At 36.9% G+C, this 15787-nt stretch overlaps 1 protein-coding gene across 5 annotated transcripts in view; it reads left to right on the forward strand.

Annotated features, from left to right (window-relative positions):
• Positions 1–5734: 5734 nt before the first annotated feature.
• Positions 5735–15787, forward strand: part of sv2a (synaptic vesicle glycoprotein 2A) — a 65728-nt gene continuing 55675 nt past the window's right edge. For 2 of the 5 annotated variants that reach the window (XM_062029180.1, XM_062029184.1), the window contains exon 1: positions 13536–13693. The gene's annotated coding sequence lies outside the window, so the exon portion shown is untranslated. Of the gene's footprint in view, positions 5865–13535; positions 13694–13811; positions 13892–15787 lie in introns of those variants that run through there. The other 3 variants (XM_062029181.1, XM_062029185.1, XM_062029182.1) reach the window with 3 other exon arrangements.

The following is a 15787-nucleotide window of genomic DNA, read 5'->3' on the forward strand; positions in this document are numbered from 1 at the left end:
TTTAATACGATCTCCTGGTATTCATAAGTATTTTTAATACGATCTCCCGGTATTCACTAGTATTTGTACTACGATCTCCCGGTATTCAATAGTACTTGTACTAGGATCTCCCAGTATTCACTAGTACTTGTACTAGGATCTCCCAATATTCACTGGTACTTGTACTATGATCTACCAGTATTCACTAGTACTTTTACTACAATCTCTTGGTATTCACTAGCACTTTGGATTCAAATATTTCTACACACATGCAAACATGAAATCTTTTATCATTTGACAGTAAGTAGACTTTATTACAACTTCTGTCCAATAGTGTTTCTAACCTTCTTTATCAAAGCACTCGCAACTTTCTTTGGCCCCTCGGTGGATTATTTTCTAGTCGTACGCAATAGATAAAAAGCTGGGATTCTTAGTTCCAACGCAAAAATTGGGGTAAACCGTTTTTAACTGTGAACCGGTTCCCTTGGTAAATGAATCCTTGTTTCCAAAAGCCACACCCACTCATTTTTAGAAGAAAAAAAATATTTGGACTCAAACTCCACGGTGACTTTTTGGGGAATTTACGAAAGTGAAACAATTTTACACTTAGACTTCCTTGGTTGTTGTCATTCAAATTTGAACTTTGCAGTACAGATAAGAACGAAATGTTGTTGCATTTGCTCGTTGTAGTGCAGGATATAAAAGAGCAATAATGTTCAGAGTGTTTGCATTCATTGCTAAACGTGTTAGCATATTGGCTAATGCTAACGACGCTAGCTTGATTACATTACAATAGCACATGCAAATATGCATGAAAACACTACTTCTGACATCAACACATGCGACAGTTTAGTAAGTATGAATTGTTTTAGTTATATTGTAAAACTTACAACTGTGTTGCTTGGAGTGATGAAGGAAGAATCCATGCAAGTAGAAACGCTATGGACGGCTAGAGAACGGAACAGCACTTCTACTTCCGGTTGAAATCGCTGTCTGAACAGTGACCGAACTCGTCAAAAAGATGGCAATAAGACACTTTTTTCCAGTGTCTTCGCTCGTTTTGTTTACTTTTTGCATTATGGCCGTCAGCGCAGAAAAATCCATCAATTAGCCGCGTCGTTTTATAAGCCGCAGGGTTCTAAGCGCAGGGAAAAAGTAGCGGTTCATAGTCCGGAATTAACGCTAATTACAAATGAAATAGTTTCAGAGTTGGAACAAAAACATGATTGAGTTATTTATTCCCTTTCACACTCCTTTAGTCCAATATAGTAACGCTGCCTGAGGCTGAGCCAATCAGGAGCCACGATACTGAACAGTGCTCTGATTGGCTCGCTCTCCTCTGCTGTCGCGTTGATATTTTTACTTTATTTAGACATTTTTTTTAATGCCTTAAAAATGCGTCATCCGGGCCAAAAAATATGTCAAATGTGCTTTGGGGAGCACCGCGACGGATTGGAGTCGCAAATTTGGAAACGTGATGCGGCGAGCGACACCTGCGCGATGATTGGCCGCGAGATGATAAAAAAAAATTATTTTTTTTTAGCACAAGATTATGAAGTTTTTATCAACAGTGTTTGAGTCGTGCCACGTGTACCTAATGAAGTGTCCTGTGAGAAGCTGCTCATTTCGTAGTTTTTTTTTCTCTTAAAGGCACTTTGACATTTCCTTTCTTTAAACGTAAAATTATTATCTCTGATTGTTCATGTTGATGAAAATGTATTATAGTGTACTGTAAAAAAAAAACATTTCACGATAAAAAGCCAGTCGCCAGAATTTTACCGTAAAGAAACAAATACTGTCAATTTTATGATAAAATTCTCGCGATTGAGCGGCCATTTTTCTTTTTTTTTTTAATTGTAAAATCTACTTATTTTTACAGTGCATTAAAAAGCGATGAATGTTTATTCAAGTAAAAAAAAAAAGCATGTTTTCTACACCAAGGTACTCACTTGATTAAAACCATCAGTTACATTCTGTGCTTTAATAACTTTTTGCCTCATCCCTCACTTGAATAAAATACAGTATTATCTGCTCACAGACACCCCCTGGTGGTCGTTTGCGCACACTACAGCTGCTCCCCTAATGCCACAGTCCTTCGCAGGATTCTCACAGGTGTGAGGCAAAAATACAACCTTGCCTGCTGCGTCAGCGTGTTTTTTTGTCCTGCAGAACAAAACTGGGGGAAGAAAAAGGATGTTGCACACAGTCTTTATTTTTTTTAAACAAAATAAATATGATCTGGAACACTTAAAAAGGTACAGCAGCATTTTTAAAACAATAAAAGCGTCACGATGCGATTTTAGGGGATTAAAGAAAAAAAGCAGTTAAAATGACCAAAAGGCTGACAAGACGTAATTATTGTTATTGATTATTGACGACGGGGGTCAGCGGCGCCTCGCAGAGGTCACAGGGGGCGGCCGCCGTGTTGGGCACCGCCGGCCCGCTGACGGCCCTGCACAGGGGACACGGGTAGTCGGACAGGCCCTCGATGTCCAGGAAGGCCGAGTCGACGATGTGGTCGCAGCAGGCGGCGCAGTAAAGATGGCCGCATGACAGGCGCTTGAGGCGGGCCTGCGAGGAGATGCAGGACTGGCAGTGGGGCAGCTCGGGGCCCAGAGACATGGAGCACGTCAGGGAGCTGCTCTCCGCGCTGGAGCTCAGCTTGGTGGGAGACCTGCCAGCAAACATATTCAAAATATACCAACAAAGTTATTTTTTATTTCAAAGTCTGCTGTGTTCTTACTAAACTAAACTAAACTTATCAGATTGAATTGTTTACGTGAAATTTCCTTCTGTTCAGTTCGGGCTCAGACTTCCTTCACACATAAAAAATTATGAAATAATGTTGACTAAAATACATTTATGCGGTGTGAAAATGAAAATATTAATTTGTGTGAAGTTACTTTTTTTTTTTTTTAAAACATTTTTCCCCAAAGAGGAGCGATCATTTTAAAACATCAGCAACGATCCTACTGGAGGGATCATTCTGTTATGATTCATATTGATGTTATTAATAGCAACATTATGGTGATGAGATGATTAATACTAACATGATCATTGTGATGATTAATAACATTATTGTGATGAAATAACAGCAACAATATTATTGTGACAAAATTATGGTGATAAAATGATTAACATATGTACATATACATAGCATATATCATCATACTATATATTCATAGGATATATTAACATACTAATATATATATATATATATATATAAGCATACTATAAATATCAATAGCATACAGTAACATGTATTGTCGTAAAATTGTTGTGATTAATAAATTATTGTGATAAAATTATTAATAGTAAAATTATTATTGTGATAAATGAATAATAGTAAAATTATCATTGTGATAAAATGATAAATAGTAACATTTAATGTAGAAAAATCATTAATAGTTCAATTATTATTGTGATAAAATGCTTAATGAATTATTATTGTGATAGAATGATTAAGAGTAAAAAAATGTAAATAGTAAAAAAAAATATTTTGACAAGATGATTAATAGTAAAATTATTATTGTGGTAAAATGAATAGTAAAAATATATTTTTATAAAATGACTAATAGTAAAATTATTATTGTGATAAAATGATTCATAGTAACATTTATTGTAGTAAAATTATCAATAGTAAAACTATTACTGTGAAAAAATTATTAATAGTTAAATTATTGTGATAAAATGATTAAGAATTTAAAAAAATAAATAGTAAAAAAAAATATTTTGACAAGATGATGAAATTTATTGTGATAAAATTAATAGTAAAAATATTTTTTTAATAAAATGACTAATAGTAAAATTATTATTGGGATGAAATTATTAATAGTTACATTTATTGTAGTAAAATGATCAATAGTAAAATTATTACTGTGAAAGATTGATTAATAGTTAAATTATTGTTGTGATAAAATGATAGTAAATTATTATTGTGATAAAATGATTAAGAGTAGAAAAATATAAATGGTAAAAAAATATTTTGACAAATGATTAATACAATTATTATTGGGATAATATTATTGGGATAATAATTATTATTACAATTATTATTGGGATAATATGGATAATAGTAAAAATATTTTTTTTAATAAAATGACTAATAGTAAAATTATTATTGGGGTATCAATCAATCAATCAATCAATGTTTATTTATATAGCCCTAAATCACAAGTGTCTCAAAGGGCTGTACAAGCCACAACGACATCCTCGGTACAGAGCCCACATACGGGCAAGGAAAACTCACCCCAGTGGGACGTCAATGTGAATGACTATGAGAAACCTTGGAGAGGACCGCATATGTGGGTAACACCCCCTTCTAGGGGAGACCGAAAGTAATGGATGTCGAGTGGGTCTGACATAATATTGTGAAAGCACCATGACATGTAATGTAGACCACAAGGAAGTATTTCCACGTAGACATATATCATCATACTATATATTCATAGCATATATTAACATACTATATATATATATATATATATATATATATATATATATATATATATATATATATATATATATATATATAAGCATACTATAAATATCAATAGCATACAGTAACATGTATTGTTGTGATAAAATGATTAATAAATTATTGTGATAAAATTATTAATGAAACGACTAATAGTAAAATTATTATTGGGGTATCAATCAATCAATCAATCAATGTTTATTTATATAGCCCTAAATCACAAGTGTCTCAAAGGGCTGTACAAGCCACAACGACATCCTCGGTACATTGTCCTCCTCTAGGGGACAATGATTAATAGTAACATTTATTGTAGTAAAATGATCAATAGTAAGATTATTACTGTGAAAAAATTATTAATACTTAAATTATTGTTGTGATATAATGATAGTAAATTATTGTGATTAAGAGTAGAAAAATATAAATAGTAAACAAATATTTTGACAAATGATTAATAAAATTATTGGGATAAAATGGATAATAGTAAAAATATTTTTTAATAGAATGACTAATAGTAAAATTATTATTGGGATAAAATGATTAATAGTAACATTTATTGTAGTAAAATGATCAATAGTAAAACTATTACTGTGAAAGAATGATTAATAGTTCAATTATTGTTGTGATAAAATGATTCATGGTAAAAAAAAATATTTTGATAAAAGGATTGGTAGTATTGTGATTAAAATTATGAATAATACAATTATGATAAAATGATTAATAGTAAAAATGTTAAATGTAATAAAATGATCAAAAGTTACATTTTTATTTTGATAAAATGATCAATAGTAAAAAAAGATTACGGTGATATTGCATACGTGTTTGTTAATATTCCAATCACTAATCTAAAGTGTGAACAAGCTGCAATCAATCATCGCTGATCATGACGTCACTCCCACAACCTCGTTTATAGCGCATCTCTTTTGGTCCACGTAGAAATTGTGCAGTCCGACCTTAGAACAACGACGACACACCTGCACGTCCAATTAACTGAGCACCTGTTGCCATGACAACCCCATTGACCCCCGTCGCAGTTATTCGGTTGTTGTTTTGTGTCGCCCATCGACACGATGCGAGATATATCATCTTTTTTTTTGTTTTTGTATGCGAGCCGAGGTTCGGGGGGGGGGGGGGGGGGGAACAAAAGCTGACCTGCTGGAGGACGAAGACCTGAGACAGTCCAGGCTGAGAGCCGCCAGGATCCTCCACAGAAGGTCCATCACGTGTCCGCTCGCACGGCAGCAGCAGCAAGGCACAAGCGCGGCCTCATGCTGCCGCTGTGGAACCCGCAACCTCCACACGCGCCGAATTTAGAACCGTGGACGAAACGGACGCGAATCCGCTGATCGCTCGCCTGGGGAGAGTCGACGCGGCGCGGGTGCGCGTCAATTGAAGCGCGCACGAACCGGAAGTGCGTGAAATAATACAAAAATTATCTCTTAGAAAAACGAAATATGTTGATATTTTTGTTGTTGTTGAGTATTTGTTTACTTGTTCAGTCATTTTGATTTAAAAAAGCAGTCAAGGATTTCGCTGGCGACCTCATGCAGTAACCCCATGTGGCCACTAGATGTCGACAAACATGAAGGACTGACAAACTGTTGGCTATGTGAGTTGTTGGAAGACTGGTGGACGGTGAAAGGGATGAGTAACTGGAAGAGGCAATTGAATGCTCCAATTGCTGAAGTTGAAGTGAAATGCTGACAGAATGTAGTATGAATGAAAGAATAGTTTGAATGTTGGAAATGGTTTGAATGTTGAAGAGTTTGAATTTCCAGGGAAAGCGAGATTTGGTTTGGTGTTGAAATTTTTCAAATCGGTCGAGGAAATGTTGAAGTAGTAACATGTTGAATCGACAAATGGTATAACGGAATTCCTGGAATTTCGGGAAAACCGGATATTTTTCCAGTTCAAAAAACCACTTTGTTTGTTTTCCTAATTAAAGGCCTACTGAAAGCCACTACTACCGACCACGCAGTCTGATAGTTTATATATCAATGATGAAATCTTAACATTATAACACATGCCAATACGGCCGGGTTAACTTATAAAGTGACATTTTAAATTTGCCGCTAAACTTCCGGTTCGAAACGCCTCTGAGGATGACGTATGCGCGTGACGTAACCCGGGGAACACGGGTATGCCTTCCACATTGAAGCCAATACGAAAAAGCTCTGTTTTCATTTCATAATTCCACAGTATTCTGGACATCTGTGTTCGTGAATCTGTTGCAATCATGTTCATTGCATTATGGAGAAGGAAGCTGAGCAAGCAAAGAAGAAAGTTGTCGGTGCGAAATGGACGTATTTTTCGAACGTAGTCAGCCACAACAGTACACAGCCGGCGCTTCTTTGTTTACATTCCCGAAAGATGCAGTCAAGATGGAAGAACTCGGATAACAGAGACTCTAACCAGGAGGACTTTTGACTTCGATACACAGACGCCTGTAGAGAACTGGGACAACACAGACTCTTACCAGGATTACTTTGATTTGGATGACAAAGACGCAGACGTGCTACTGTGAGTATGCAGCTTTGGCTTCTAAACATTTGATCGCTTGACCGTATGTGCGCAACTTTTTTTTGCGTATGTACGTAACTTTTTTAAAATATATAAGCTTTATGAACCTTGGGTTAGGTGAACGGTCTTTTGGGCTGAGTGATTGTGTGTGTTGATCAGGTGTTTGAATTGTATTGGTGTGTTCTATGGAGCTAGCAGAGGAGCTAGGAGCTAGCATAACAAACACGCAGGTGTTTTTATGCAGGATTAATTTGTGGCATGTTAAATATAAGCCTGGTTGTGTTGTGGCTAATAGAGTAAATATATGTCTTGTGTTTATTTACTGTTGTAGTCATTCCCAGCTGAATATCAGGTCACCCCCGGCTCTCACAGCATCTTCCCTATCTGAATAGCTTCAACTCCCCACTAGTCCTTCACTTGCACTTTACTCATCCACAAATCTTTCATCCTCGCTCAAATTAATGGGGAAATTGTCGCTTTCTCGGTCCGAATCTCTCTCACTTCATGCGGCCATCATTGTAAACAATAGGGAACTTTGCGTATATGTTCAACTGACTACGTCACGCTACTTCCGGTAGGGGCAAGCCTTTTTTTTTATCAGATACCAAAAGTTGCAATCTTTATCGTCGTTGTTCTATACTAAATCCTTTCAGCAAAAATATGGCAATATCGCGAAATGATCAAGTATGACACATAGAATAGATCTGCTATCCCCGTTTAAATAAAAAAAATTCATTTCAGTAGGCCTTTAAGAGGAATGTTTGGATGGTGGAACAGTTGAAGTGGGTTAAAAAATGTGGGAGAAAGAGTCGCCAGAAAAAGTGTGGAAATAGGGCTGTGGAAAAGCAGGAACTGTGGAAAATCCTGGAATTTTTTCGAAGTTTGAAAAATGATAGTTTGAATTTCCAGAATGATGGAATGTGTTGAAGGTGGAATGTAGTATGAATGTAAGAACAGTTTGAATGTTGGAATGGTTTGAATGTTGAAAAGCTGACGCTGAACTGAAATGCTATAGGATGAATGTAGATATGGTTTAAATGTTGAAATCGTTTAAACGCTGAAATGGTTTGAATGTTGGAAATGGTTTGAATGTTGAAGAGTTTGAATTTCCACGAGAACCGGAATTTGGTTTGGAACTTGGGAAAGTGTTAGTTTGAATGTCCAGGATGAGTGGAATGTGTTGATGTTGGAATGGTTTGAATAGGTTGAAAAATGTGGGATATGTGCCACTTGGAAAAATGTCCCATTCATTTTAATGGGAACTTCCTGGAAATTTGGAAATTTTGGGAAAAGCAGGATTTTTTGATTTTTTTTAAATGATTAGGAGCATGAATGTCCTGAAGGAGCTGAATTGGTTGGTGTTGGAATTGTTTAAATCGGTCAAGAGCTTTGAAGAATGTCCCAATTTCCCCAAAATTTGGGAATTTCGAGAAAAGCGGGAATTTTTTTTTTGAATATGGTAAAAAACTTGAATGGTCTGAATGAGTTGAAATGGTTGGTGTGGAAATTTTTCAAATTGGTCGAGAAATGTTGAAGTAGTAACATGTTGAATTAGGAAATGGTGTTACGGAATTCCTGGAATTTCGGGAAAACCGAGAATTGTTTCTAGTTCCTTACCCAACTTTCTCTTATTCTTTCTTTTAATGATAGTCACACACACTAGGTGTGGCTAAATTATTCTCTGCATTTGACTCATCACCCTTGATCACCCCCTGGGAGGTGAGGGGAGCAGTGAGCAGCACCGGTAGCCGTGCCCGGGAATATTTTTTGGTGATTTAACCCCCAATTCCAACCCTTGATGCTGAGTGCCAAGCAGGGAGGTAATGGGTCCCATTTTTATAGTCTTTGGTAGGACTCGGCCGGGGTTTGAACTCACGATCTACCGATCTCAGGGCGGACACTCTACTTGGTTTTTGTCCTGAATATAAGGAGTGTTTTGACGGTGGAATGGTTGAAATTAGTTGAAAATGTGAAAGGAGTAGTCAAACTTAAGAAGGGTGGAAATAAGTTACCAAAAACATGAATTCCTGGAGATTTGATGAATGTGGAAAATTGATCATTTAAATGTCCAGGATGAGTTGAATGTGTTGAAGGTGAAATGGTTTGAATGGGTTGAAGAATGTGGGAATTGTGGAAGTTTGAAAAATGGCCAATTCATTTTGAATGGGGAAAATGCAAAAAAAAAAAAGGATTATGGGAAATGCGGGAATTTTTTTTTTAGAATTTTTGAAGTAGAGCAGACTCGATATTTTGAAGTTGGAACAGTTTGAATCAGATGAAAAATGTGGGAATTGTGGAACTTTGACGAATGTCCCATTGATTTCAATGGGAATTTCCCCAAAATTTGGGAATTTCGAGAAAAGCGGGAATTTTTTTTGAATATGGTAAAAAAAAAAAACTTCAATGGTCTGAATGAGTTGAAATGGTTGGTGTGGAAATTTTTCAAATTGGTCGAGAAATGTTGACGTAGTAACATGTTGAATTGAAAAAATGGTGTTACGGAATTCCTTGAGTTTTGGGAAAACTGAGAATTTTTCCAGTTCAAAAAACAACTTCGTTTTTTGTCCTAATTAAGAGGAATGTTTGAAGTTTGAACAGTTTGAATCGGGTAAAAAATGTGGAAGGTCGCGCGCGCCAAAATCTGGAGAAGAAGAAGTAGAAGAATAATAACTAGAAGAGGCAATTCCTGAAGGAATTGCGTGTGAATGCTCCAATGCTGAAGTTGAATTGAAATGCTGAGAGAACGTAGAATGAATGAAAGAATAGTTTGAATGTTGGAAATGGTTTGAATGTTGAAGAGTTTGAATTTCCAGGAAAACCGGAATTTGGTTTGGTGTTGAAATTTTTCAAATCGGTCGAGAAATGTTGAAGTAGTAACATGTGGAATCGACAAATGGTACTACGGAATTCCTGGAATTTCGGGAAAACCGGAAATTTTTCCAGTTCAAAAAACAACTTTGTTTGTTTTTCTAATTAAGAGTAATGTTTGGATTGTGGAACAGTTGAGGTGGATTGAAAAATGGAAAAGCAGGAACTGTGGAAAATCCTGGAATTTTTTTCGAAGTTGGAAAAATTATAGTTTGAATTTCCAGAATGGTGGAATGTGTTGAAGGTGGAATGGTTTGAATCGGTTGAAAAATGTGGAAATGGTGAAAGTTTGAAAAATGGCCAATTCATTTTGAATGGGAAAAATGTCCCAGAAAACCTGGAATTCTGGGAAATCTGTGAATTTTTGGAATCAGTCAAGGGAAAGCCCGCGATTCCCAAATAGGCTGAGCAGTTTAAACTTGGAACGGTTTGAATCGTGTGAAAAATGTGGAAGGTAGAGCGCGCCAAAATCTGGAGAAGAAAAATAATTACTAGAAGAGGCAATTCCTGGAGGAATTGCGTGTGAATGCTCCAATGCTGAAGTTAAAGTGAAATGCTGACAGAATGTAGTATGAATGTAAGAATAGTTTGAATATTGGAATGGTTTGAATGTTGAAAAGCTGACGCTGAACTGAAATGCTAATGGGATGTAGGATGTATGTAGATATGGTTTAAATGTTGAAATCGTTTAAACGCTGAAATGGTTTGAATGTTGGAATTGCTTTGAATGTTGAAGAGTTTGAATTTCCAGGGGAACCGGGATTTGGTGTGGAACTTGGGAAAGTATTAGTTTGAATGTCCAGGATGAGTGGAATGTGTTGATGTTGGAATGGTTTGAATAGGTTGAAAAATGTGGGAATTGTGCCACTTGGAAAAATGTCTTATTCATTTTAATGGGAACTTCCTGGAAATTTGGGAATTTTGGGAAAAGCGGGACTTTTAAAAAAAAAATGATTAGGAGCATGCATGTCCTGAAGGAGCTGAATTGGTTGGTGTTGGAATTGTTCAAATCGGTCAAGAAATTTTACAGTTTTTAATTGAGAAATTCCTGGAATTTCGGGAAAACCGCGAATTTGTTCTAGTTCCTTAACCAACTTTGTTCTAATTCCTTAACCAACTTGGTTTTTGTCCTGAATATAAGGAGTATTTTGACCGTGGAATGGTTGAAATTAGTTGAAAAATGTGAAAGGAGTAGTTGAACTTAAGAAGGGTGGAAATAGGTTACCATAAAACGGGAATTCCCGGAAAATTGATAGTTCACATGTCCAGGATGAGTTGAATGTGTTGAAGGTGAAATGGTTTGAATGGGTTGAAGAATGTGGGAATTGTGGAAGTTTGAAAAATGGCCAATTCATTTTTGAAAAGAAATTATGGGAAATCCGGGAATTTTTTTTAGAATTGTTGAAGCACACAATTCCTGAACAGACTGAATATTTTGAAGTTGGAACGGTTTGAATCAGATGAAAAATGTGGGAATTGTGGAACTTTGAAGAATGTCCCATTGATTTCAATGGAAATTTCCTAAAAAATTGGGAATTTCGGGAAAAGCTGGAATTTTTTTGAAAATGTAAAAAAAAACTTGAATGATTTGAAATGGTTGGTGTTGACATTTTTCAATTCGTTCGAGAAATGTTGAAGTAGTAACATGTTGAATTGACAAACGGTATTAAAGTTCAAGTTAAAGTACCAATGATTGTCACACACACTGGGTGTTACGGAATTCCTGGAATTTCGAGAAAACCGGGAATTTTTTCCAGTTCAAAAAACAACTTGGTTTTTTTGTCCTAATTGAGGGGAATGTTTGGATGGTGGAACAGGTGAAGTGGGTTGAAACATGTGGGAGAAGGAGTTGCCAGAAAAAAGGGTGGAAATAGGGCTTTGGAAAACCAGGAATTCTGGAAAATCCTGGAATTTGAAGTTGAAAAAAAAAGTTTGAATTTCTAGAAAGGTGGAATGTGTTGAAGGTGGAATGATTTGAATCGGTTGAAAAATGTGGAAATTTTGAATGGGAAAAAAGTCCTGGAAAACCTGGAATTCTGGGAAATCTGGGAATTTTTGGAATTTGTCAAAGGAAACCCCGCGATTCCTGAGTAGGCTGAACAGTTTGAAGTTAGAACGGTTTGAATCGGGTAAAAAATGTGGAAGGTAGAGCGCGCCAAAATCTGGAGAAGAAGAATAATAACTAGAATTTTGGTGTAGAAAAGCATATGTGTGAATGCTTTGGAGCATTCTTATTTTATCTTAAATATTCCACTTAGCAACTCCTTTTTAGAAAATATTGCATATTTTGTGTTTTTCCCATGATAAAAACGTTTTTATCTTTTTTTTATTTTTTTATTTTTACAAAAAGAGCATAAAACATATTTAAAAAATATATTTTGTCACTCAGGAGGAATAGTGTGAATTTTTGGAAAATTTGTCATACTTCCAAAAATAATCTATCCCATCCATTTTATACAGCTTGTCCCTAAATAATAATGCATCAAAATAGTAGTTTTTGTGAATTATTGACCTATTGAAGGCTGTAATTATCTTATCTAAAGTATTCCCCTTTGCAACTCGTTTTTAGAAAATATTACATATTTTGTGTTTTCACCATGATAAAAAATGTTTTTCTTAGTTTTTTGTTTTTTTTTACAAAAAGAGCATAAAACATAAAAAAATTTTTTTTAAATAAAAATAAAAAAAACTTTACATTTATGGATAAATTTGAAGCTGTTGAAGAATTTTAGGTGTTGAAAGTAAAAAAACAAAACAAAAAAACAATACACTTATTTTGAGCGTGACCGTTTTTTGGAACTCAGGATAGTTCCAAAAATAATAAGGCATCAAAATCAGTGTTATTAAGAATTATTGACTTATTAAAGGTTGTAATTATCTTATTTATCGTTATTGAAAAATATTCCTCATTTAGTGTTTAGTGTTTTTTTTTCTTTTTACAAAAAGAGCATAATGTGTGTGTGACAATCATTGGTACTTTAACTTTTTAACTTTAATAACACATGTAAAAAGACAACAAATATATACACACTTTACATCTATGGATAGATCTGAAGCTGTTGAAGAATTTAAAGTGTTGAAAGTTTAAAAAGAATAATAATATATGACTTATAGTTTTGATTTTTATTAAGGATCCCCATTAGCTGGTTGCCACAACAACCCACTAGTCTTCCTGGGGTCCACAAACTCAATACAATTACAAGTAAAAGCATATAATTATAACTATAATACAGAAACAAATAAAAAATAAATATAGTATAGTATATTGTATAGTTTTGAATAAAGTGGACTTCAGTGTTAATCTAAAAAATAAAAATATTTGTACTTTTCCACATGTTCAATTGTCCAAACCGGTTTAGTCAGAGCAAGAACCCGGATGATTTTGAACCCTGCTTCTTTTGTTTAGTGGCGGGGAAATAGGAAACACGTTCAATTAATGTTTTTTTTTTAAATCGGATTTTCCACAAGGGGGCGTCCTGGAGGAAATTCCTGCCAACCAATTAGAGAGAGAGAGAGAGAGCTAACACGCGCCACTGCACCAGGCGTCTGCGTCTGCGCATGCGCCGTGGCCGTACCACTTTCTGGCGTTTATGACCGATTCATCGTCCTTCTCTTGTCCTCCGGATGACGCCAGTAGTGAAGGGAGGGGGGGGGAGGGGGGGGGGGGGAGGGGGGGTGCCGGGTAGTAGCTAGGAAGGAGGAAAGGAGGCAAGGAGGGAAGGAGGAAAGGAGGCAAGAAGGGAGGGTGCATCCTTGCTACGTCATCAGGACGTCGCTGCCGCTTGCAGTGGTGTGAGCGCGCAGACAGCAGGCTGACATTGACGACTCACCCCACGAACTCGCCGTGAAAAGGTAAGAAAATGTATATCCTTTTTTTTTTTTTTACATGCCCGTCGCCCTCCTGCATTACGGTAAACACGGCGACGCGTTAATTGGCTCGAGTGGGTTGGAAAATCTTGCGTGGGGGGGGAAATGAGGAGGAGATGGATGAAGGTGACACATTTCCGCGTCGTCGTCGTCTCCACATCGATTATTAACGGAACTATTGAGGTATTTTCGCACATTTGTGGTGAAGCGCGCCACGGGTGGTGAGGGGTGGGGGTGGGGGGGGGAGGTGGGGGTTGTCCCGCTCTGCGTCGTGCGTCAAATTGACCTTCATGCGCGTGCTTGGGACGCACTCACGTCAAACATCCCGCTTTCGAAGATGGCTCTCAAACACGTGACATGGAGCAAATATGGTGGTGTGTGTGTGTGTGTGTGTAGGGGGGGGGGGGGGGGGGGTGTCGACATCTGACAACTTGGCCCCCGAGGCCGCCATCATTGTTTCTCATTTGCATATTCCAAGTTGATTAGCACGCCTATTATTAGCCAGGTGTGAAGCTCTCAGAGGACACAGGTGGTAGACATCAGACAACCATGACGACTTCCAACATTGATACGTGAAATATTGGACAATATTGGTCATTTCCTGGGGGAGAATGACTTAAAGGCCTACTGAAAGCCACTACTACCGACCACGCAGTCTGATAGTTTATATATCAATGATGAAATCTTAACATTATAACACATGCCAATACGGCCGGGTTAACTTATAAAGTGACATTTTAAATTTGCTGCTAAACTTCCGGTTCGAAACGCCTCTGAGGATGACGTATGCGCGTGACGTAGACCGGCGAACACGGGTATGCCTTCCACATTGAAGCCAATACGAAAAAGCTCTGTTTTCATTTCATAATTCCACAGTATTCTGGACATCTGTGTTCGTGAATCTGTTGCAATCATGTTCATTGCATTATGGAGAAGGAAGCTGAGCAAGCAAAGAAGAAAGTTGTCGGTGCGAAATGGACGTATTTTTCGAACGTAGTCAGCAACAACAGTACACAGCCGGCGCTTCTTTGTTTACATTCCCAAAAGATGCAGTCAAGATGGAAGAACTCGGATAACAGAGACTCTAACCAGGAGGACTTTTGACTTTGATACACAGACGCCTGTAGAGAACTGGGACAACACAGACTCTTACCAGGATTACTTTGATTTGGATGACAAAGACGCAGACATGCTACTGTGAGTATGCAGCTTTGGCTTCTAAACATTTGATCGCTTGACCGTATGTGCGCAACTTTTTTTTGCGTATGTACGTAACTTTTTTAAAATATATAAGCTTTATGAACCTTGGGTTAGGTGAACGGTCTTTTGGGCTGAGTGATTGTGTGTGTTGATCAGGTGTTTGAATTGTATTGGCGTGTTCTATGGAGCTAGGAGCTAGCAGAGGAGCTAGGAGCTAGCATAACAAACACGCAGGTGTTTTTATGCAGGATTAATTTGTGGCATGTTAAATATAAGCCTGGTTGTGTTGTGGCTAATAGAGTATATATATGTCTTGTGTTTATTTACTGTTGTAGTCATTCCCAGCTGAATATCAGGTCACCCCCGGCTCTCACAGCATCTTCCCTATCTGAATAGCTTCAACTCCCCACTAGTCCTTCACTTGCACTTTACTCATCCACAAATCTTTCATCCTCGCTCAAATTAATGGGGAAATTGTCGCTTTCTCGGTCCGAATCTCTCTCACTTCATGCGGCCATCATTGTAAACAATAGGGAACTTTGCGTATATGTTCAACTGACTACGTCACGCTACTTCCGGTAGGGGCAAGCCTTTTTTTTATCAGATACCAAAAGTTGCAATCTTTATCGTCGTTGTTCTATACTAAATTCTTTCAGCAAAAATATGGCAATATCGCGAAATGATCAAGTATGACACATAGAATAGATCTGCTATCCCCGTTTAAATAAAAAAAAATCATTTCAGTAGGCCTTTAAATCAGACTTTTCAAAGGCAGGATTTATTGAATGTTTGACCTTATTAAAAGTTTGGCTAGAATTTTATTCTATGGATTAGATTTTATATCACGCTTTTCTATTATTAGATACTCAAAGCGCTCAC

This window comes from Entelurus aequoreus, linkage group LG20 (genome assembly GCF_033978785.1).
Source record: "Entelurus aequoreus isolate RoL-2023_Sb linkage group LG20, RoL_Eaeq_v1.1, whole genome shotgun sequence".
Lineage (NCBI taxonomy): Eukaryota > Metazoa > Chordata > Actinopteri > Syngnathiformes > Syngnathidae > Entelurus > Entelurus aequoreus.